This window comes from Meriones unguiculatus, chromosome 1 (genome assembly GCF_030254825.1).
Source record: "Meriones unguiculatus strain TT.TT164.6M chromosome 1, Bangor_MerUng_6.1, whole genome shotgun sequence".
NCBI lineage: Eukaryota > Metazoa > Chordata > Mammalia > Rodentia > Muridae > Meriones > Meriones unguiculatus.
Genome location: NC_083349.1, coordinates 99,273,662 through 99,292,663, shown reverse-complemented (window position 1 = coordinate 99,292,663; position 19,002 = coordinate 99,273,662).

Genomic DNA, 19,002 nt, shown 5'->3' with positions numbered 1-19,002 from the left:
CTCAACCTTCCTAATGCTGCAACCCTTTCCTTTCAAAGTTCCTCACTTTGCGGGGACTGCCAACCATACAATGCTTTCATTGCTACTTCATAGCTGCAATTTTGCTACTGCTCTGAATCATAACATAAATATCTGATACGAAGGATATCTGATATACATATGACCCACAGGTTTCGAACCACTGCTCAGTGGTTGGAGAGATGGCTCGGCAGCTCGGCAGCTCGGCAGCTCAGAGCACTTCCAGAGAACCAGGTTTGTTTCCCAACACCCAGATGGCAGCTCACAACTGCCTGCAACTCTAGTTTCAGGGGATCTGACGGGCTCCTTTCTTCCATGGGCTCCTGCACACACCTGATGCACATACTCACATTCAGGCACACACACACACAAGAGCTCTCCTCTTCTGCTGGTGAGAACTCTGCTCACACTCTCAAGCCTTCAGCAGCTTCCTCTACTGTGCGGTTTTTAAATATGAAACGCCCACCCCCATCCCCCACTGGCACAGGTTTTTGGAAACTTGGTCCAGCTGGTAAGGCTGAGGGAGAGGCTGTGGAACCTCTGGTGTAAGAGTCACGGATGGCAGAGGTAGGGCACTGGAGGGAAGCCCTGAAGGGCTTAGGTCCCGGCTTCCATTCTACCCTCACAGGTATTTGCTTCCTGGTCTGCTGCACAGAGAACAAGCCACGACGTCCCCCTGTCATGGGTTGAGCCACAACACAATGCCTTTTCTCCAGGATGGGTTGTAGTCCCTGAAACCATAAGCCAAAACAAACCCGTCCGCCTACAAATGGCTTCTGCCGTGTATTCCTCACCATCGTAAGAGAAGGGACGTGAACACATCCAAAGGCAGCTATGACCAGCATAGGCTTCTTACAGCACAAAGAACACCACCATTCACAGGCACATCGAAAAAGCTGGTATTGGACAGGATCTAATCTTGAGGGATGTCCTAGGTTATTCAGTACTTAAACTAAAATAATGGATAATACATGTTTTAGAATTATTTAGGTGAAAAGTAGCATAGATTCAACAACAACAAAAATGGCATCAACAAAAAAGGAGACGGTAACAGCTCAGACAGAACAGCGAGTTCAAGGTTGAACAGTCTCAGATTGCTGAGCCACTGCTTGTTGACACGATGGAGCCGGCAGGGTCTTTTCCTGTTTTGTGTTTTCCGTTCATCTTTGGGTTGACGTTTGTGTGCACATTTGTCCTCCATAGTTATAAAGTGACTGCCAAAGATGTGAATGTCCCATGAAGACACAGAAGAGCAAGCAAATGACGGCCTGTCTTCTGTTTTGAAACTTTTCTCCTCTGAAAGAAACGTTCCTAAAAACTCCTTGCCGTTCCCCACAGTCCTATTGCTCAGAACCGTTGTATGCATCCATTGCTAAGCTCACTGCTGACAAGCAAAACAGGCTTTCCCTACTTATGCTAAAGCAGACATGAAAACAGGTCTACTCTGGCATGGCAGTGGTGAATCAGCTATGGGGACCAGCCATATGCGATCCCAGGTTTGCCCTCAGTCTGAACGTTTGTAGCGTTCCTGGGTTCCTCCTCAGGTTTTTTGCATGGCTGAAGATTCTGTTTATCTCAGCACCCCATAGGGCCTAATTACAGAGTTGCCCGTGTCTTGAAGTGACTTAAATGACTATTATGTTTCTGCCTTTAGAAAATCAGTTTAGCCAAAAAGGCTCAGGGTGGAAATGCTGAATGAGTCATGGATTGTTTTATTCGGTGTTTAAATAGTTGGTTTGCAAAATGTCTCTCTTCTAATTCTTTGGAGTAATGCCTAAAACTGAGAAAATTATAAACATTTTTTTTTTAAATATAGATGCCTGGCTTTTCTTGAAAAATCAGATTGGACCAACTGGGCCTCCACACCTACACAATGACCCCCTCTGCAATGGAACAGCGGGACCTCCTATGATCAGCTTGCCACAAACCCCATTTTGAATTCTGCTGCTTGTCTGGGCCACCTAAATACCTGAGCTCAGTGTTGCTGGCAGCTAATCAAAAATACCCACAGGGCTGCTCAGTGGACCTGAATATAATAAACTCAAGAGTTTAGGCAGCTCACTCTGAGACTGAAAAGTAAATACACAGGTTAAAGAATAAAACCATCAGGAGATCTCAGGCCTAAAGCCCATTCCCAGGGGAAAAACATCCTGAACTTCACAGCCTGCTTCCTCTCCCCACACATCTTGGGAAGATGGCCAACACTGAGAGGAGAGAATGAGGAGAGAATGAAACTTCCCCTTGTTCCTTGGTCTAGTCTACAACAATCGCTGTGTCACAAGAGGCCCAGAACACTGGATCTAATTACCTGCTGATCACACTTTCAGCTTGCAGAACAAGCCAGTTCCCACTAGTGACAGTATACAGTTACTATCTGCTATGCTTGCTGGATCTGACCACAATATTCTTTTCAGGAATTTCTTACCCCGTCTATCACCCCCTAAGCACAGACATGCTTACCCTATCTTGATAGGCCCGATGGCAGCTGGCCTGAGAGAAGTCTGAACACCTGTCTCAAGGAGATTAGAGCTTTCAGTTTTCTATATTTCTCAAAGCCCACATTTCCTTCTTTTTTTAAATCCCACATTCATGATCCTGCCCATTAAAACTCATCTTTCTTTCCAAACGTTAAGATCCAAGACAGGAAAGGCCAGAGAGGCTATTTCCACTAGTTATTTCAGTAGCTGGCTGATTCCAAACTAAATTACAGCCAAAATATAACTTCTTGGGATCACAATCCAGAAATGGCTCATATTCAAAATAGACAAGAATGTGCCTAGGGACTAGGAAGAAGTCTCGGTGTGTAGAGCATTTGTCACGAAAGCCTGAGTTGGATTCCTCAAAACCAGACAAGATGGTGGATGTCTGCAACCACCCCCTTCCCCTGTGCCCCTACAAGGAGACGGAAGGCAGACACAGAAGACTTTGGAAGCTCCCTTGCCAGCTCCCTTGGCATGAAGAGCAGTGAACAAGAGAGACCTTGTCTCAAACAAGTTGGAAGTTTAAGAGTGGCACTGGAGGTTGTCCCCTGACTACACATGCATTCTGTGGCATGTATACACCCACGGTCACCCACAGGAACACACACACACACACACACCATATACTAACACAGAGAAAAATATAAGGCACATAGCACGGTACGATGTTGCCCATGAATGTGGGCGACCAAGTACAGATGCCATCGTTTATAAGATGACCGAAATAGGTTTTAAAACTAGGACAGTTTTTTTTTTTTTTTCCAGATCAGCAAAATGGGGAATTACATATCCTAGAGATCACTGTGGCCTTTGGAGACATTTCTATCAAACTGGATTTGGCCATAGGGAAATCAGGTCAGGGTAATGAGATCAGACATTTTGAGTCCAAAGCCCTCCTTCCAGCATGTAGAACCTGAACAGTGCTTCTTACTGACACCCAGGTGACGGTCTGTTGTGTGTTCTGTTGTATGTGGTGGCGTGGTCCGCATGCTTCAAGGAAAGCCAGCTGAATAAAAGACTGCATTCTTCATCATATGGGGTGTAGCAAGAAACTGTGCATTGTCTAGAACACCTCTCTCCTGGTCCTGTCAACACCCTAAGATGTGTCTGAAGCAGGGTGATTAGGCAGGGACCTGGGGACATTGAGATCTTACTTCATTTGCCTCTATTCTTTAGGCCAGCCCAAATTCAACTGGAAGTTGTTAGGCAGTTCAAACACGTCCAGCACTGTGCCAAGGGCCATATGAACTGTCAGACATGCCTATGGCAAACTCTTGACCTCCAGAAGCTTTGCTCTCGTGGTAGCTGGCTGAAATCATCCATACGGAGAAAATAAAAAATAGTTCAAGGGCATAGCGAGTATCAACAATGGTTTTGTATGCTTGTGACTTCAATTTTCTCGTGTGACACCCCACCAATACATTTACAACAAATTAAATTAATCATAATTTAAACATTTTAAAATCCAGCATGGGGTATATTCTAATCTATAATGAGAGGACAGATAGCGTCAAGTGTCGACAATGATGCGGGCCAACTAGAGCTCGTAGGCGTCAGTGGCAGAAGGACAAAGCTGTGCAGTTACTTTGGGAAACTGGCAGTATTTCGGAATACATGGACACTGGGCTCTCTAAATGTGTATGTTCTGTGCCCAGGGAGTCAACCAATCACAAGCAGAAAATATTTGAACAATTATTGCATTGACATTGAACATGTTGAAGACCTTCTTTCTTGCCATTAGTCCCTAAACAACATAATCTCCAATATATAATTTTTGCCTTTGCATTAGGTACTGGATGTAATGCATAAGAGAGAGGCCAAGCATAGTGACTCACAGCTGTCATTCCAGCACTCAGGAGGCTGAGGCAGGAAGGTTGCTGGGTGTTTGAGGCCACTCTGGGCTATGTTGTGACTTCAAAGCTACTCAAGGCTACAAAGAGAAACCCTGGCTAAAAGGGAAAACCAAAGAAGGGAGGCAGAAGACACAGAAGAAAGGTGAGAGGGAAGAAGGGGGTAAGGGATAAGAAGTACTCTACCATTTTCTACAACATCTGGGTATCCTCACCGACTCCTGGAGCCAATTTTCACAGATTCAAATGGATGCCTGTATGTTCTATGACCCAGCAATCTGTTCTTCTAGCTACCAGAAGTCCATGCATCTTCATCAAAATACACATACAGGGGTGGGCATCAAAGCACTATTTATAATATCCCCTAACAGGAAACAACCCGAGTGACTGCAAATAGTAGATATATAATATATTCAAGCATTAATACACTACAGAGTAGTGACAATAAACAAACTCTAATGATAAGCAACATATGGATGGGCCTCCCCAAAATGATGGGAAGAAGCCAGGTGAAAAGATAGCTACGTTCTGGACGGTTCTATTGATATAAAGCTCAAATATAAGTAAAACAAATCCATTTCACATTGAGTAAATTCAGAATGCTTACCTTTGTTTAGGAATGCTAGGCATTAGGTTGAAGCAAGATGAAAACTGCAGGGTGCCATTAGGGGTTGATGTCTTGATATCGGGGCTGGCTATATGTCTGAGTTCACGTTGTGAAAATACAATTTGCATGCTTTTTTACATGCTTATTTATTTAGCACTCACACAGGCAAGTAGAGATCAGAGCACAATTTGCAAGAGTCCTGGAAATTTCACTGAGGTTACCATGCTCTATGACAGGTTCCTTAATCTATTAAACCATCTTTCTCACTCCTACGTGGGTTTTTATGTGTGTTATTTGTCAATAAAAAAAATGTCAAAAAGAATCATATTCAGGTATTATAATACATCAGCATTTCTTTAAGATTTTTATTAATGGAGAATTGAAGCCAAGAGAAGTTGTAGAAATTGGCTTCTGGTGATCTTTGAATAAGACCAGATAGTTCAGAATTTTGAGCTCTTATGTGTCTTGGGTTTTGTTGTTTTCTTTTTTTTCTGTATTGTTTCTCTAGTAATTTTATTTTTTATTGTAAATTTTATTAATACATATGTTTTTTCCTGCATATATGTATGTTGCCCATAACCATGCTTGGTGCCCACACAGGTAAGAAGAGGGTATTAGATCCCCTGGCACTAACATTATGGATAGTTATGAAATACCTTGCGGACGCTTTTGATATTCATTAAGAATGGAAGTTCATTCACCCTTTTCATGTAAAAGTAGCACTACCTTTCTGCGACGAGGGGAATGTTGTTATCCAAAACTTAATGGGTACCACCATCTAGACTGGTCAGATGCTCTGCTGGACCCATGGGCGAACTTTGGACTATTTGTCACAGACATTCTTGAGGAAGCTAGACATATTTTACCTTCCCTATTAGGGTATTTTCTCATTTCTCACAAGTATGGCTTCTTCAGCTCCAGGGAGTTAAGGACAATCACAAGACGTTGGGACTGGGGGACAGAATGCGAAAAGAACTGATGTTGATGGGAAACGACCAAGCGCTGACACTTGCAAGGTGAAGAAGTTTAGGTGTATCCCTGCTGATTAGCTCCTCTCATTTTATCTACTTCTCTAGTGAAACAGAAGCCCTGTTTTACCTGCCTCATTGGGTTGTTTTAAGGTAGAAGTTAGATCATGCCTATGAAACTGGTTTTGAAAACTGACACATACAGAAGAACTTGTACAAATTCTATGATTCTGTGAAAATGCTATTAGTAAGTTGCTTATTTCCTTTGCACACAAGTATCCATGTGAACCATGACCAGTGATGAGGACAAGCCAAAGCAAACAAGACGAAGTCCCTGCTGTTACAAACCTCATCAGATAGAAGATGACAGGTAGTGAAAACTGCTGTGAAGAAAATGAAGCCACGCAAAGCACCACAGAGTCACTAACAGGCTTCTCTAGTTTGGGTGACCAGGGAAGAGGAGGTGCAGTGGACCTGTGCCCTGAGTGTGAGCATGAAGCTCTGTGGAGAGTTCTTGAGGCAAAAGCAGCATGAAATATGCTGATGTGGGAGGGGAAATAGAAAGATGCATACAGCTTAGACAGAGTATTGTGTCAGGAATGGGCTCACCTGGTGAGAAGAAATAGATAGCAAAATGAAGACAAAGCTAAGCCCTGTTTTCAGCAGCGGAAAAGTGAGAAGCAAAAGACTTTCTCCCCCATGAGATCATAAACTTTTCACATATCGATAATATCACACACTGGTTTCAGAGGTGTCTTTACTGGGAAGCTAATGAAGTACACATTTCAGCCCTAGGAGGCACCCCACATTCTTTGGTAAATTAGATAGATAGTTAGATAGATAGATTTTATATATTTATATATATTATTTATTTATTTATTTATTTATCCCTTTGACAGGTTTCTGTCATCAGGACCTCAGCAGTAGGTCAGGCTCTCTAGGGGTTTATAAATATGCCCGTTTGGTACTTTCTAAGTCTTCCCATATGACGCAGAAGGCCTGGCATGGAGGCTTCTGTTGGCCACCTTACTTCCTCTTTTCCTTACTAAGGCTCAGACCTTCCAGAACCGAGCATCTCCTTGCTTTTCTCTCTTCCTCCCACAATGCCCTCACTACACCTCTGTAAAACTCAACTGAAGTGCTCTCATGCTGGCAGTCCACCCATCCTTTTTCGGTCCCATGTTTTTACACAGGCTGTTTCTGTAGAATCCTCATGCTCTGTGAAGCTGAGGGTAAGTAAATGAGATCCTTACAGATAATCTTGTGGAAGGGTGACAGGCAATGGGTTGGGAGAAGGATGACAGCTCAGAGGAGATGCACAAGGATGAAGGAGTGTGGGCTTGGGAGGGAACAGAAGATGAAGCTGAGGGTAAAGCTTGGGAAGGAAGCAGATCTGGGTTCTGGGGAGCTTGTCCCTTTAAGGTCTCTTCTTTAACCTGAAGCAAAACTTTCCCAGAGCAGCCACAGGCCACTGTCAGCTCTGGAGAGTGACACTGGTCTCAGTGTTGACTACACAAAACAATGTGATTATCCTGTCAGGATCTGAAAGAGAAAAGACAAAAAATTAGCATAAATACAAGGCAACCTACTTAATTAAAGGCACAAACCAGGGCAGCTAAGAAGCAGAATATCAAACAGTCAGGGAGAGTTTCAGGGAAAGTGAGGTACATAATTGAGACCCAAACAAGGGTGTTTTTATCTCAAGGTTAAAAGAAGAAAATGAGCCAAGCAGAAGTTTCCAGACATTGTTCCTATATACTTTCTACCAAGCTCGCTCCTCTCCTTAGGAGCGAGACTGACAAAGGGCTCCTAAGCTAATCGTGGCCTTGGGTCAACAGGCTGTCCTCTGGGTGAGGTGTGGCTCTGTAATGGTGAAGTCACAGGGCTTTCAAGATCATCACTATTTCACAACACAAGGACTAGTCCAGCTGGAAGCAACCTTTGAGACCATGTGGCCAACCTGGTCTTGTTATGAATAAAAAGTTCCAAAGGTCAGAGAAAGTTGTGACGGGACAGAACTTGAGTCCCTTTGCTTCTACTGAGTGCTGCTTTGGCTTCACTTCTCCCGTTGTACAGCAGACACGTCAAGCACCAGCAGTCAGAGGGCTTTTGCTGGGGGCAACTGGGAACAGCCCATCCAGCAAGCTTGCTGAAGCTGGCTCCACATCTCTCTGCCCACAGCCTCCTCCTTTTCCCCTTTCTGTTTTATCCTCTCTTGTCTCTCCCCCAACCTGCCTCTGTCCTCAACTCGGTGGTGGCACCACAGAGAGTTTAAACATATTTTGTCTGACAGTGGCTCTGGGAGACAGGAAACAGAAGGCAAAGTATTTCCTTCTTTTTAAACACCTTCTTCCTCAGTTCCAGGCCATTTCTGGTGCTGCTTCTAAAACAACCCAAAAATGAAGCCTCCTCAGGGTGCCCAACTAGAGGGAAAGTCCAAGATAGTGAGTCATGGAGGGAGGGAATGGCAGGGTTAAAACAGAGAGAGAGCTGCCATCTGGTCCAAATCTTGGCCCACCCAGAGGTTTTTCTCCCATAGCTCTCTCTTCCCTGCTAGCCATTGTCCCTACTAGAAAACTGCTCATGTTTCAGGAAAACCCCTCCACAAAAGAACAACATTTTAATTCTATACTCTTAAGACCCAACAGCTTTCAATAAGAAACAAAGTCCTGTGTAGATACTTCTAAGAGAAAGATTAGGAGACAGGATCTTCTTGAGCCCCTTTAGATTATAACTCTGAAAAAGCCAGTCCTACCTGATGCAACTACAAGGGAAAATCAGAGCATTTCCCTACCCCACTGTCAAGGAGCAGGATCTCAGTATCCACTCCCATTGTCTATCACTCGCCCTAGTCAGGAACTCTTCTTTAATGGAACCACATTTCTCATAACGTCCTTTGAGGTTACAGCCTGAGCTGCCGTCCTCAGCAGGGACATGCAGCACAGCCTATACTCTCTGTGTCTCCTCCTTTGATAAAGATGAAAGGAAACATAAAACCTAATTGTGGCTCAAGAAATCCTGACTTAAATAATTGCATGCATGCTGACTTCTTAGCCACCTGTCCTGAGACAATCATAGCTTTAAATCCAGTACAATGTGGTCCAAGTTGGTTCAATGGGCAGTGAAGTGGTTCTTTGTTTTCAGGACCTGCTGGGCCAGGTTAAGAAAGAGACAAGCTCCTCACTTGGTTGGTATGCTCCCAAGGGTGTCAGCATTACACAATCCCCGGCTGGACGGCAGGCAGAGCTGGCCCTCTCACTGGAACACAACAAAGCCTTGGGAGAGACATTTTTCCTGCAACTCTGCCAGCATTCCTAATTACTCCAGCTCTAGACTTGGGGGGCTTTAAAAATGACAAAGGGATGGGTTTGGGATTTATTTTGCTCCCCCAGAGAAAACTGCAAGACTCTCGTGGACTTGAGATTTGCAGAAGTGCAGGCTTTCCCACTTTCAGTGCCACACCAACAGACCCTGCCAAGGAGAACTTGCAGTTCTGTGGGCACAGGGCTAGACAGACCTTTTCTCTTTATTAGGCCACCCTTGTCTTAAACTTGGACTGAAATAAAGAGCACCAGCATCAAACTGGGTGGCTGTTGCTGGGTTGCTTTGCATTTTGAGAGAACAACAAGACCTCTTTCATTCCTCTCATTGGGTTCTCTCCAAGTAGAGTGGTCTTTTCAAGCTAGTGCCTTCACGGGTAAGTAATGAATGGGTCAGAGAGAAAGCACGGAGTGTAAGTATATGTGGGCCAGCCTGTATATAGTTAAATTTCTAGTGCTAGCCTGGTACAGTTTTGTACACCTGTAATCCCATTATTCAGAAGGCTCAAACAGAAGGATCACACATTTGAGGCCAGCCTGGGCTACATATCAAGACAGTGTCAAAAAATACCCTGTCACAAATATGTTGAGGGCATGGTGGATTCATTATGCAAGACTGTCTAGATGAGGACCTCAGAGAAATTCTCGCTCTGTCTCTCATAGTTCTCCTAAGCAATTATGGTACTATTGAGCTCTTAGCATTTTTGCGGGCCATCTTCAGAACCTAGCCATATATTGTGGAGGCCTCTGCATCTGTAGCTTTGTCCGGCTGACCTGTAGGACACTGATTGCACATACTCCCAAATCCCAGAAGACACCTCTCATGGACAACTCAGAATTTCAAAAGGCCAGATTCAACCCCAAAACATATCCCAACATCTATGTTTCTGACAATAAAGAGCTCAATGGCAAATATTTAGAAATCTACTCTATACCAGGAGTAGCCATAAACACAAGAGAAAGGTCCTTATTCTTTGCCACCAGGTAGGATTTATCACCTTGTACATGCTTGAATTTGTAGATATGCTAATGAACTTAGCAGATGGCAAAGTGGAATCCTAGGAAAATGCCAAGATTTGCCCCGGAAGAGCAGATATGTTAAAAGGATCACCATGGGTGGTAACAATGTCTACTTCAAAAGAGAATTTTCAGTGTCTCTACTAAAAGCAAGTAATAAATGTTTGAGGTGAGGGGTTATGTTTGAGGTGAGGGGTTATGCCAACTGCACTGGTCTTAGTGTTGCATGTAAGTACGAAAACCATACTGTTTCCCATTACTACAATTATGCACCAACTAAAACGTGTGGCTGTGTAGGAGCAGGGTGGACTTGACTGTCTGTGTGACTGGACTGAGGGACCCTTAGGAAACTGGTAAGGAATACCTCAAAATGTATCTGCAGGACATTCCCAAAGATGGTTAGTCTGTAAGGGTTCTGACCTAATAAACCCACTGGTGAATCTAAACTTTATAGACACCTGGAAGGTTGTGGAATGCAGAAGGTATATCTTTGGTGGGGGGCGGGGAGGCTGCACTCAACAGTGTACCTCGGTCTGGTCCCTTATTGCTCTTCCCCTTTGCTTCCTGACTACCATGAGGTGAGCAGCCTTTCCTCTGCCAGACCCTTTCTTCCCTGTTTCTACTCAGAAACAAGAACCAAATGACTGTAGGGTAAAACCTCTAAAATCAAAACAAGTCTTTCCTTCCGTAAGCTGATTTTTCTCGGGTATTTGTGGTCTCGAGGAAAAACTAACTGACACAGTGCCGCAGATGTGAACGAGAGTGGAAGAATTGTGTTTTGTTAGCGGTGTGACAATATCTGAAGCCCAGTTTCCTTGCCTGTGTTGCCATCACAGATGCTTGTAGTGAGAACTGTGTTTTGTAGAGTTGATAAGGCAGTTGACGCAGTGCCTGCTCAGCACACACACTCAGTAAGTGTTCACACACGCTAGATCCAACAACTTCTATTCTTATCCAAGCTTCTCTGAGAGGAGAAGAATTCTGTTTGGATATTTTGACCATATGACCTATTTCAGTCTGAATAGTGTTAGAAATGGAGACATAGGAAGAAGAATGATGAGAATTCTATAGACGCCACAGCCAAGTGTACCCTGCTAAATCCTAATATTTCCAGTAGAAATACTCTCAAAGCAGCCTTTATTTTCTTTCCTCCAGCTTAATAATCTCTAATGTGGTTGTAGGTAATAATGGATATAAATTTGTAATGTAAAATTGGCTCTAATGTAATAATCCTTACATTTACCCACTGTTGGGGTTAGAGGGTGAATTCCATTGTTCCTTTCATCCTTCTGATGAGAGAGGTTTAGTTCCTGAGCACTGTTAAACATTTAGCACACACAGATAGTCCAAGCCTTCTAACTCATATCCAGTATTATTTGGTTGTTGTCGTCGGGGTTTTTATTCTTTAAGGTTGTTTTTCCTCTGTTCTTCTTGGTAATATTAGCAGTGTCACATGTAGGGACAAAGGCCTCAAAAGCACACATGCTATAACCTTAGAGTTCTTTGCAAGCAGCTTTGGGGTTAGTCTTTAAGGGTTTTAGTTGGATGCTTCACTAAGTATAATGTCTAAATATTTGTCAGCTGCAGGCTTTGAACTAGAATTCTGCAAAGTAGAAGAAAGTGGATAGAAAGGAAAGCTGGAAATGTTTCAAATTGCTGGTTCCCTCTTTGGTTCATAACTCAGCCTCCAGGGGGGGGGACTTTTTTGTGTGTTATGAATTGATCTTAAATGTAAAACATGGGCAGTAAAAATGATTTTCTAAATCAATGAAATCCCCAGATTCCAGGATCTTGGATTCCCTCCCAGACCCCCAACTTCTCTACTTCTTACAATTAGCCCACATGTATACCATCTCTCCAGGGCACCCCCATGCTTCTTAGCCCTTGGAGAGCCTTCTCCACAGCAGAGCAGAAAGCAGTTCCACAAACAAACCGGTAAGCAATAGGGATACCCACTCGGCGTAACCCCTTAGGAGATGAAAGCTCTTTAAAAGAAGCGATCTCTACTGCGTGAAAGCCGAAGAGGGCTAGTGTATCATGAAGAAATGACATGCTGATTACAACTTCTGTTCATGAAAAATGGTGGAACCAGCAAGCAGCATATGGAGAACAAGAACACTTTCCAAGCCCCCTTTCCCGAGTCACCCTTATGAGCTGAACACAGCATGCCCTCTGATAGCAAACAGATCAACTGAGAGCTATGTGTTCTCAGATGATGGAGTCCAGGACTTTTCGAGCTAAAATTGTCTTGCTGCCATCTGAAGCTTGGAGACATCCCTCCTAGTCAATATGCCAGAAAGCAACGGTCAGGGTGCCAACTCCAGATCCCTCTGCAAGCACTTAGCAGAGCTCCTGGAGTAGAGGTTTGCGCCTAAGTGTTCACATGTAAAGGAAAAGTAGGTAATCAGTTCCAGGAAACAAGCCTCTACGATGTCTTCCAATAACTTTGCATTTCAGGCTTCTAGAATTATATTAGGTGGTTTTCATAAACTATTCCATAACTCATAGGAGCAGCAAAAACTTCAGGGTGTGTATTACCTTATATTTCATCCTGACCAGATACTCCATGAATTAACCCAGGCTTGCCTTCTCTAGACAGATTATATTATCATGAATGCTTGGAAGTCACAAAGAAGATTATCGTATTATCTTAAGTGATCTTATAATTACTATATACATTTTTAACGTTGTATTTATTTGTTTTGTTTTTAGGGTTTTGTTGGTTGGTTGGTTGGTTGGTTGTTTTTTAATTGGAGAAGTGTATATGACTGTCTTGTTTTCGTATATGTCTGTGTACGACATGCGTGCCAGGTGCCTACGGAAGCCAGAAGAGAGCATGGGATTCTATGGGACTGGATTACAGGTGGTTGTGAGCTGCTTGGAGGTGCTGGGAATCAAACCCCAGTCTTCTGGAAGAGTAGCCAACAGTTGTAATCACTGAGCCACCTCTCCAGCCCCTTAAATATTGCTTTGTGAATGTAAAATATATTTTCATTATTTTTCACATCCAAAGAGTGACCCTATATTTAAGCATAATTTATCACATTATCTAACAGTGAATCTGGCCTCTGTCTAAATTACTCCCATGTCACCCCAATCAGCTCTCATGAAGAATAGTCATAGTTGTCATGTACCATCTACTATGTATGGACAGGAAACCTGTCAGGAGCTTTACCTATATGATTTCATTTTATCTTCATAACAACATTTGTAATTACACCCAGTTAAGAGACAGTGAGTCTGATGCTGGAGAGAGGATCTGAATTCAGTTCCCAGAACCCATGTCAGGAGACTCACAACTGTCTATAACTCTAGCTGCATGGGACCTGACACGTCTGTCTGCCACAGTCCCATACTCCTGTGTATGTTCCCATATGTACACACACAAATGCACAAACACACACCCACACATAATTTAAAACAATAAAAAGAAATCTTTTTAGAAAGATTTTAAAAAGATGCTGGATCTAAAATTCAGAAAAGATAAGTAATTTTCCCAAGAGCACAGCCCCAAGCAGCGAATCCCAGGGCAAATTCAGGCATGTCTGACTCCAATCCAGGGTGATCACATACTCCTTTGCCCAAGAAGGGACAGTAAAGGGAATGAAACACCTGGTGCCTTATTTTTTCCATCGGGGAGGGGGAACACTAGGAAAAAACCCATGAAGCCTTCTTGTGGGGACCATGAGATGGTGGCCAGTGTTCCACACCAATGACACTTGTTCCCGTGGTGTTTCAAATATATGTAAAGACCACAGCTTATTGGTAGCGTTAGATAGAAGGGACCTTGACAAGTCCAGGTGAGTCTTAAAACACAAGAGGCTGTTGGGGTCGGGGAGAAACTATCCATAGGAAAGCCAGACCAATAATCACCTTTTCATATTTATAAAGCTTAATGTAGATCAAAAAAAAAAAAAGCATCTCATTCATTCACTCACTCATATATCCAGAAAACACTTCTCCCGGATAAATTACATACAGTGCACTGAGCTAAATAGCGGAGAAGTAGGTCGGATGCCCCTGTTCGGTGTAGCCGTAGGAAGATCTGACACAAATCACTGCGGGTGTGGCGTTCTGCGACAGTATCGGGAAGCCCGAGAGTCTTTGCAGGCAGAAATTATGGAGGGATGAGAATGACTGGGGGAGGGGAGGCAGATTACAGAGCTGTCCTGGGCTCCTGGAAGTGAGGCAGGTGTTGGAAAGTAGGTCCTTGCTGTGAAAGTTTGACCAGAGGCGTGCTGGTGACCTGCCAGAAACAGGCTACAAGAGAGTCCCGTGGAGAGGAAAGGGTTATTGTGAAGACAGCTGTCCTAAAGACAGATTTTATTTTTTCTTCTCTGTGTAGCCCTGGCTGTCCTGGTACTCACTCTGTACATTGGGCTGGCCTTGAACTCAGAGATCCTCCTGCCTCTGCCTCCCACCACAGCCCCAGCTAAGTTTGGCTTTTTCAGCAAAGCTTTTCAACCCTTCCAATGGGCTACTGTCCCACAGTTCAACAAAGGTGTTCCTTTGTTCCTAGTTCCCAGCAAGGAAGGCAAAGAGGTCAATGAAAACCCAACTAAAGACGCCCACTTCAATGAAGGACCGCCTCCAATGCATGACTGATGGAAATGCGGATAAGGAAGACCTGTCCAGTACTAGCAGCAGCAGCAGCAGCACACAGGGCTGCAGGCTCAGCTGGCAACAGCTTGTAAACAGAGTTGTTTCAGAAATGCACACCTGTCATTGCTCTGCACCACAAAAGCAAGACACACACACCCCCCTCTTCCTCTTTTCTCCTCAGCCTGGCCCGGTGTACATCTTGGGTGCACTCAAGGAGAGTGATAGCACAGCCCGGCTCTTGTTTTCAGTGATAACCACTGCCGCCCTCCATTTTCTGTCCTCATTCTCAATCTAATAGCTGCCAGCCTGGGAAATATAACAATTTATTACCCGTGTCAATTTTGGAAGCTTGCAACTTTGAGTCAAACCAGAGAGACTGGAAAACAAAAAAAACACTGTATAAACCTAGCAAGCCTGAGTGGAAAAACTTCAGAGAAATGTAAATATATATTCCTTTTGACCAAATTAGCTAAGTTAGCCACAGACATTTCACCTCACAGATCACTGGCCCATTTCATAAGGATGGCTTACAGACAAGGGGCATTTCAGGAAGGGCTTACAGAACATCTTTGTCATCTACTGGCCCTCCCCACATACTAGAGTGTGTTTGTCTAGCATCATCAAAGAGCCAGTATTAAACTGTGAGCCAGAATCAGGCTGCTGTAGCCGCTTCCTCCACTCATGTCCTTGGGCAATTTTGTTTAAACTCTGAACACAATTTTCTCTTCTTCATGAGGTTGCTAAGATGCCAGAGACAGGTGAAGCTAGCAAAGCTTAAGCTTCAGGGCCTGCCTGGCGCACAAGCACGGACCTCATTTTTAACTCAGATTTCATGTCCATTTTCTTAAAGGGGAAGTCCCCAGTTTTAATAAGCTTGGGGGCCCAGAAAACCTGGTTCTTTCTCCTAATCATACCTGATCCACTTCATTCTAGAAAGAAAGGATAAGGCAAGCCTCCCCGTGGCTTCAACTTTGCTCCATAGCCTATGCTGACCCCATAAAATAGGCAAACCTTACTGGTATCCCTGTAAACTCCTTGATTCACATGAGTCAACAGCTCCGAACCCAGGACATCCGACTGCCAGATTCCACCCATTTAACATCTCACCTCCCTACCGGCTGGACCCAGCCCCTGCCCTACAGACTAAAAAGCCCAAGCTCAGGACTTGAAATCCCACCAACCCCGACCTTTGAGATCCTGGCCATGGAAAGCTCTACCCTGGACCACTCTGCCCCTCTCCCCTCCCAAAAAACAAACAAACAAACAAACAAAAAAAAAAAAAAAAAAAACCTTCTCTAAGCCCTGTCTTCTGCTCAGTTCTCTGCTGCCTCTCACCTGAGCAGAGGCAGCCACCCTCCTAAGTTTTCCCTCCCAATAAACCTCTCATGTGAGGTTTGTTGTGACACATGACCTTGTGGGATTCCGTGGCTCTTGACTGCCAGGATACCCTTCCCCTCAGAGCTGTGCTACTCAAAGTCCACCTTGGGTGGTTGTGAAGGACTCACAGGTGGTCCCTTCTCTAGAGAATTGACCTTGGCTGCACGGGAGACCCTTGTCTTAGAGTTTACACCACAACCCCCTCCAGGACAGCTCTAGTACTGGTTGGTAGAGAGTGGCTCCTTGTGCAAAATGCCACAGGAGGATCAGTGACACCCTTCACGATCCTTGAGGATTAGACTGGAGCTAGGCTCCGGCTAGGTCACAGCCATGCTCAGCTGTTTCCCCTGTCCCATCTGCTTCTCCCTCCCTTCATCCGACCTGTCCCACTCAGACATGTGCCCAGACTCCTGCCTGGGACAGAGCTTTTGGGGAATCCAGTCTAAGACGGAAAACGATCAGGAGAATATCAGTCATTTTCTATGGCAAAGTGCCCAGACCACTTGTGAACAGTCAGATGCCAGGAGCCTTCAAGACCTCTTGTGGCCCGTGCTAATACAGAAGCGTGTTCACATCTCAGTCCAATAGCTGGGTCTGAGAACCATGCTGGGGTCCAGTCTCAGCCTGAGAGTTGTGAGTAGGGCCTGGTGGGGTAGCTCAGTGGCAGTGCGCACACTTAGCATAGGCAAGACCCTGGAGCCAGCTTAGGAGATGCTCAGTAAGCAAAGTGCTGGCCTTATAAGCACAGGGACTTTACCTTTGTCCCCAGAACTGATGTTTAAAAAAAAAAGTTAGGCATGCACATATACAATCCTGTGATGGGCAGGCAGAACCAGAAGGGTTTTTTGGAGCTAGCTCACCAGCCAAACTATTGTATTGGCTAGTTCCAGGCCAGCAAGTGGCCTTATCTAAAAAATAAAAAGAAAGTGAAAAAGGAAAAGTGGATGTCACTTGAAGAATGACACCTATGGTGGTCCTCTGACCACCACACTCATGCACACACACACACACACACACACACACACACAAATACACTCTGGGTTCCATCCTCAATACGTGTGTACACACACACACACACACACACACACACACACACACACACACACACGTAAATGGGCACTCCCATGCGCGCATGTGTTGTTGTGTTTTGTATATAATAAAAGCTACAAGTAGCTTGACTTGGGAAAGGCTATTTTGCAAAACTCTGCAGTGTGGACCGCAGAATCATTTGCTTTGTATTAGAATCAAGAAAGATGTCAAAAGATGAGAAGAGAATGAGCCACAGCAGCGTGTCCCTTTGACCATTTCTGTGGCATCTTCCGCCTTCCGAAGCTTTATCCCCACTTACTGATGCTTACAAGAGTAACTCCAGCTATCTAATCCTGCCTCATTTTAGAGAGTTCCAGCGTTTAGCAGGAAAGAAACTGAGAGCCTTTCCTCTCTCACCTCTGAGTAGGTTTGTGACTTTGAATGAATTAACACTGGCCTTGGAGCACTCCCACCCGAGACACGGAAACTTCCATATGTCAAAGAGCAAAGACATTCAGGGAAAGATGACCAGGGCATGACCACCACCCACAAAAGAAACACAAACTTATATCATCTAAAAGGACACTCAAGAAATTCCACCTGAGAGAGAATAAAAGGTGAGACAGAAAGGATATATTCCTTTCCCAAGTAAGCGCTCATCCTGAGAGAGCTAGTGAAAATTAATACAATCCCTCCTTCCACAATGATCAAATAAAAGCTTTCCCTGCAAGCTGTGATGATCCAGAGCCAAGCCTGGGGTATCACTGAGGGGAGCAAAGAGCAGGTCAGGCTCACTAGCATTCCAATAGCAAGAGCCTGGGAGGAGCCCAGTCATCTGAGGCTTGCTCCCCCTACTAGAGTTTGTGTTTCTCAAGACAGGGTTTCTCTGTGTAGCCCTGGCTGTGCTGGAACTCTCCCGGTAGACCAGGCTGGCTTCGAATTCACAGAGATCCGCCTGCCTCTGCCTCCCCAGTGCTGGGAGGAAAGTTGTGCGCCCTAGCACCTGGCTTCCTCCTCTACTCTTTTTTCCTACTCTGTCCATCAGATTTGTGATCGCACATCTGGAACCGCTCTGTGTCAATCAGAAACACCGATGTAAGACAATAGACATAAGACAATAGTGGCTGTGCGGAGTCCTGGCTATAAAAAAGAAAGCCCTTCAGAACAGGCAGAGAAGATCCCGAGGCCCTGCTGGCTTGTTCCGCCCAGTCCTTGAGGCACAGAAACAGCAACCTTGAGCTGTGCGAGGAGGCTCCGCTATACCTGAGAGTTCACATAAGAGTTCCACACCTAGAGTCAGGTGTCCCTGGTGAAAATGAATCTGCCTGTAGAGAGACCCTGTCTTCAAGAAAATGATTTTTTAAAATATTTTCATTGCTGCTGTGGCGGCGTTTTACGGAAAGGTTAACATTTAACTGGTAGGCAGAGGAAAGCAGAGGGCCCTACTACACAATGCATCTGCGGCTCCATCCAATCAAATGAAAGGCTGAAGAGAGGGTTAACCCTTCCTGAAGTATAAGAGAATTCCTCCTGTCCAGGTGCCTTCAGAGAAAGACGTTAGATGGGGTTTGGTTAGTCTCCAGCCCCCGGAACTTCAGGCTGGAACCACACCAGGTCTCTGGGCCTTTGAGCCGAAACTACACCATCAACTCTCCCAGGATGTCACCTAGCCAAAACAACTTGCAGATCATCCACCTCTGTAATCATGTGAGCTGCTGCTCTTTACACACACAC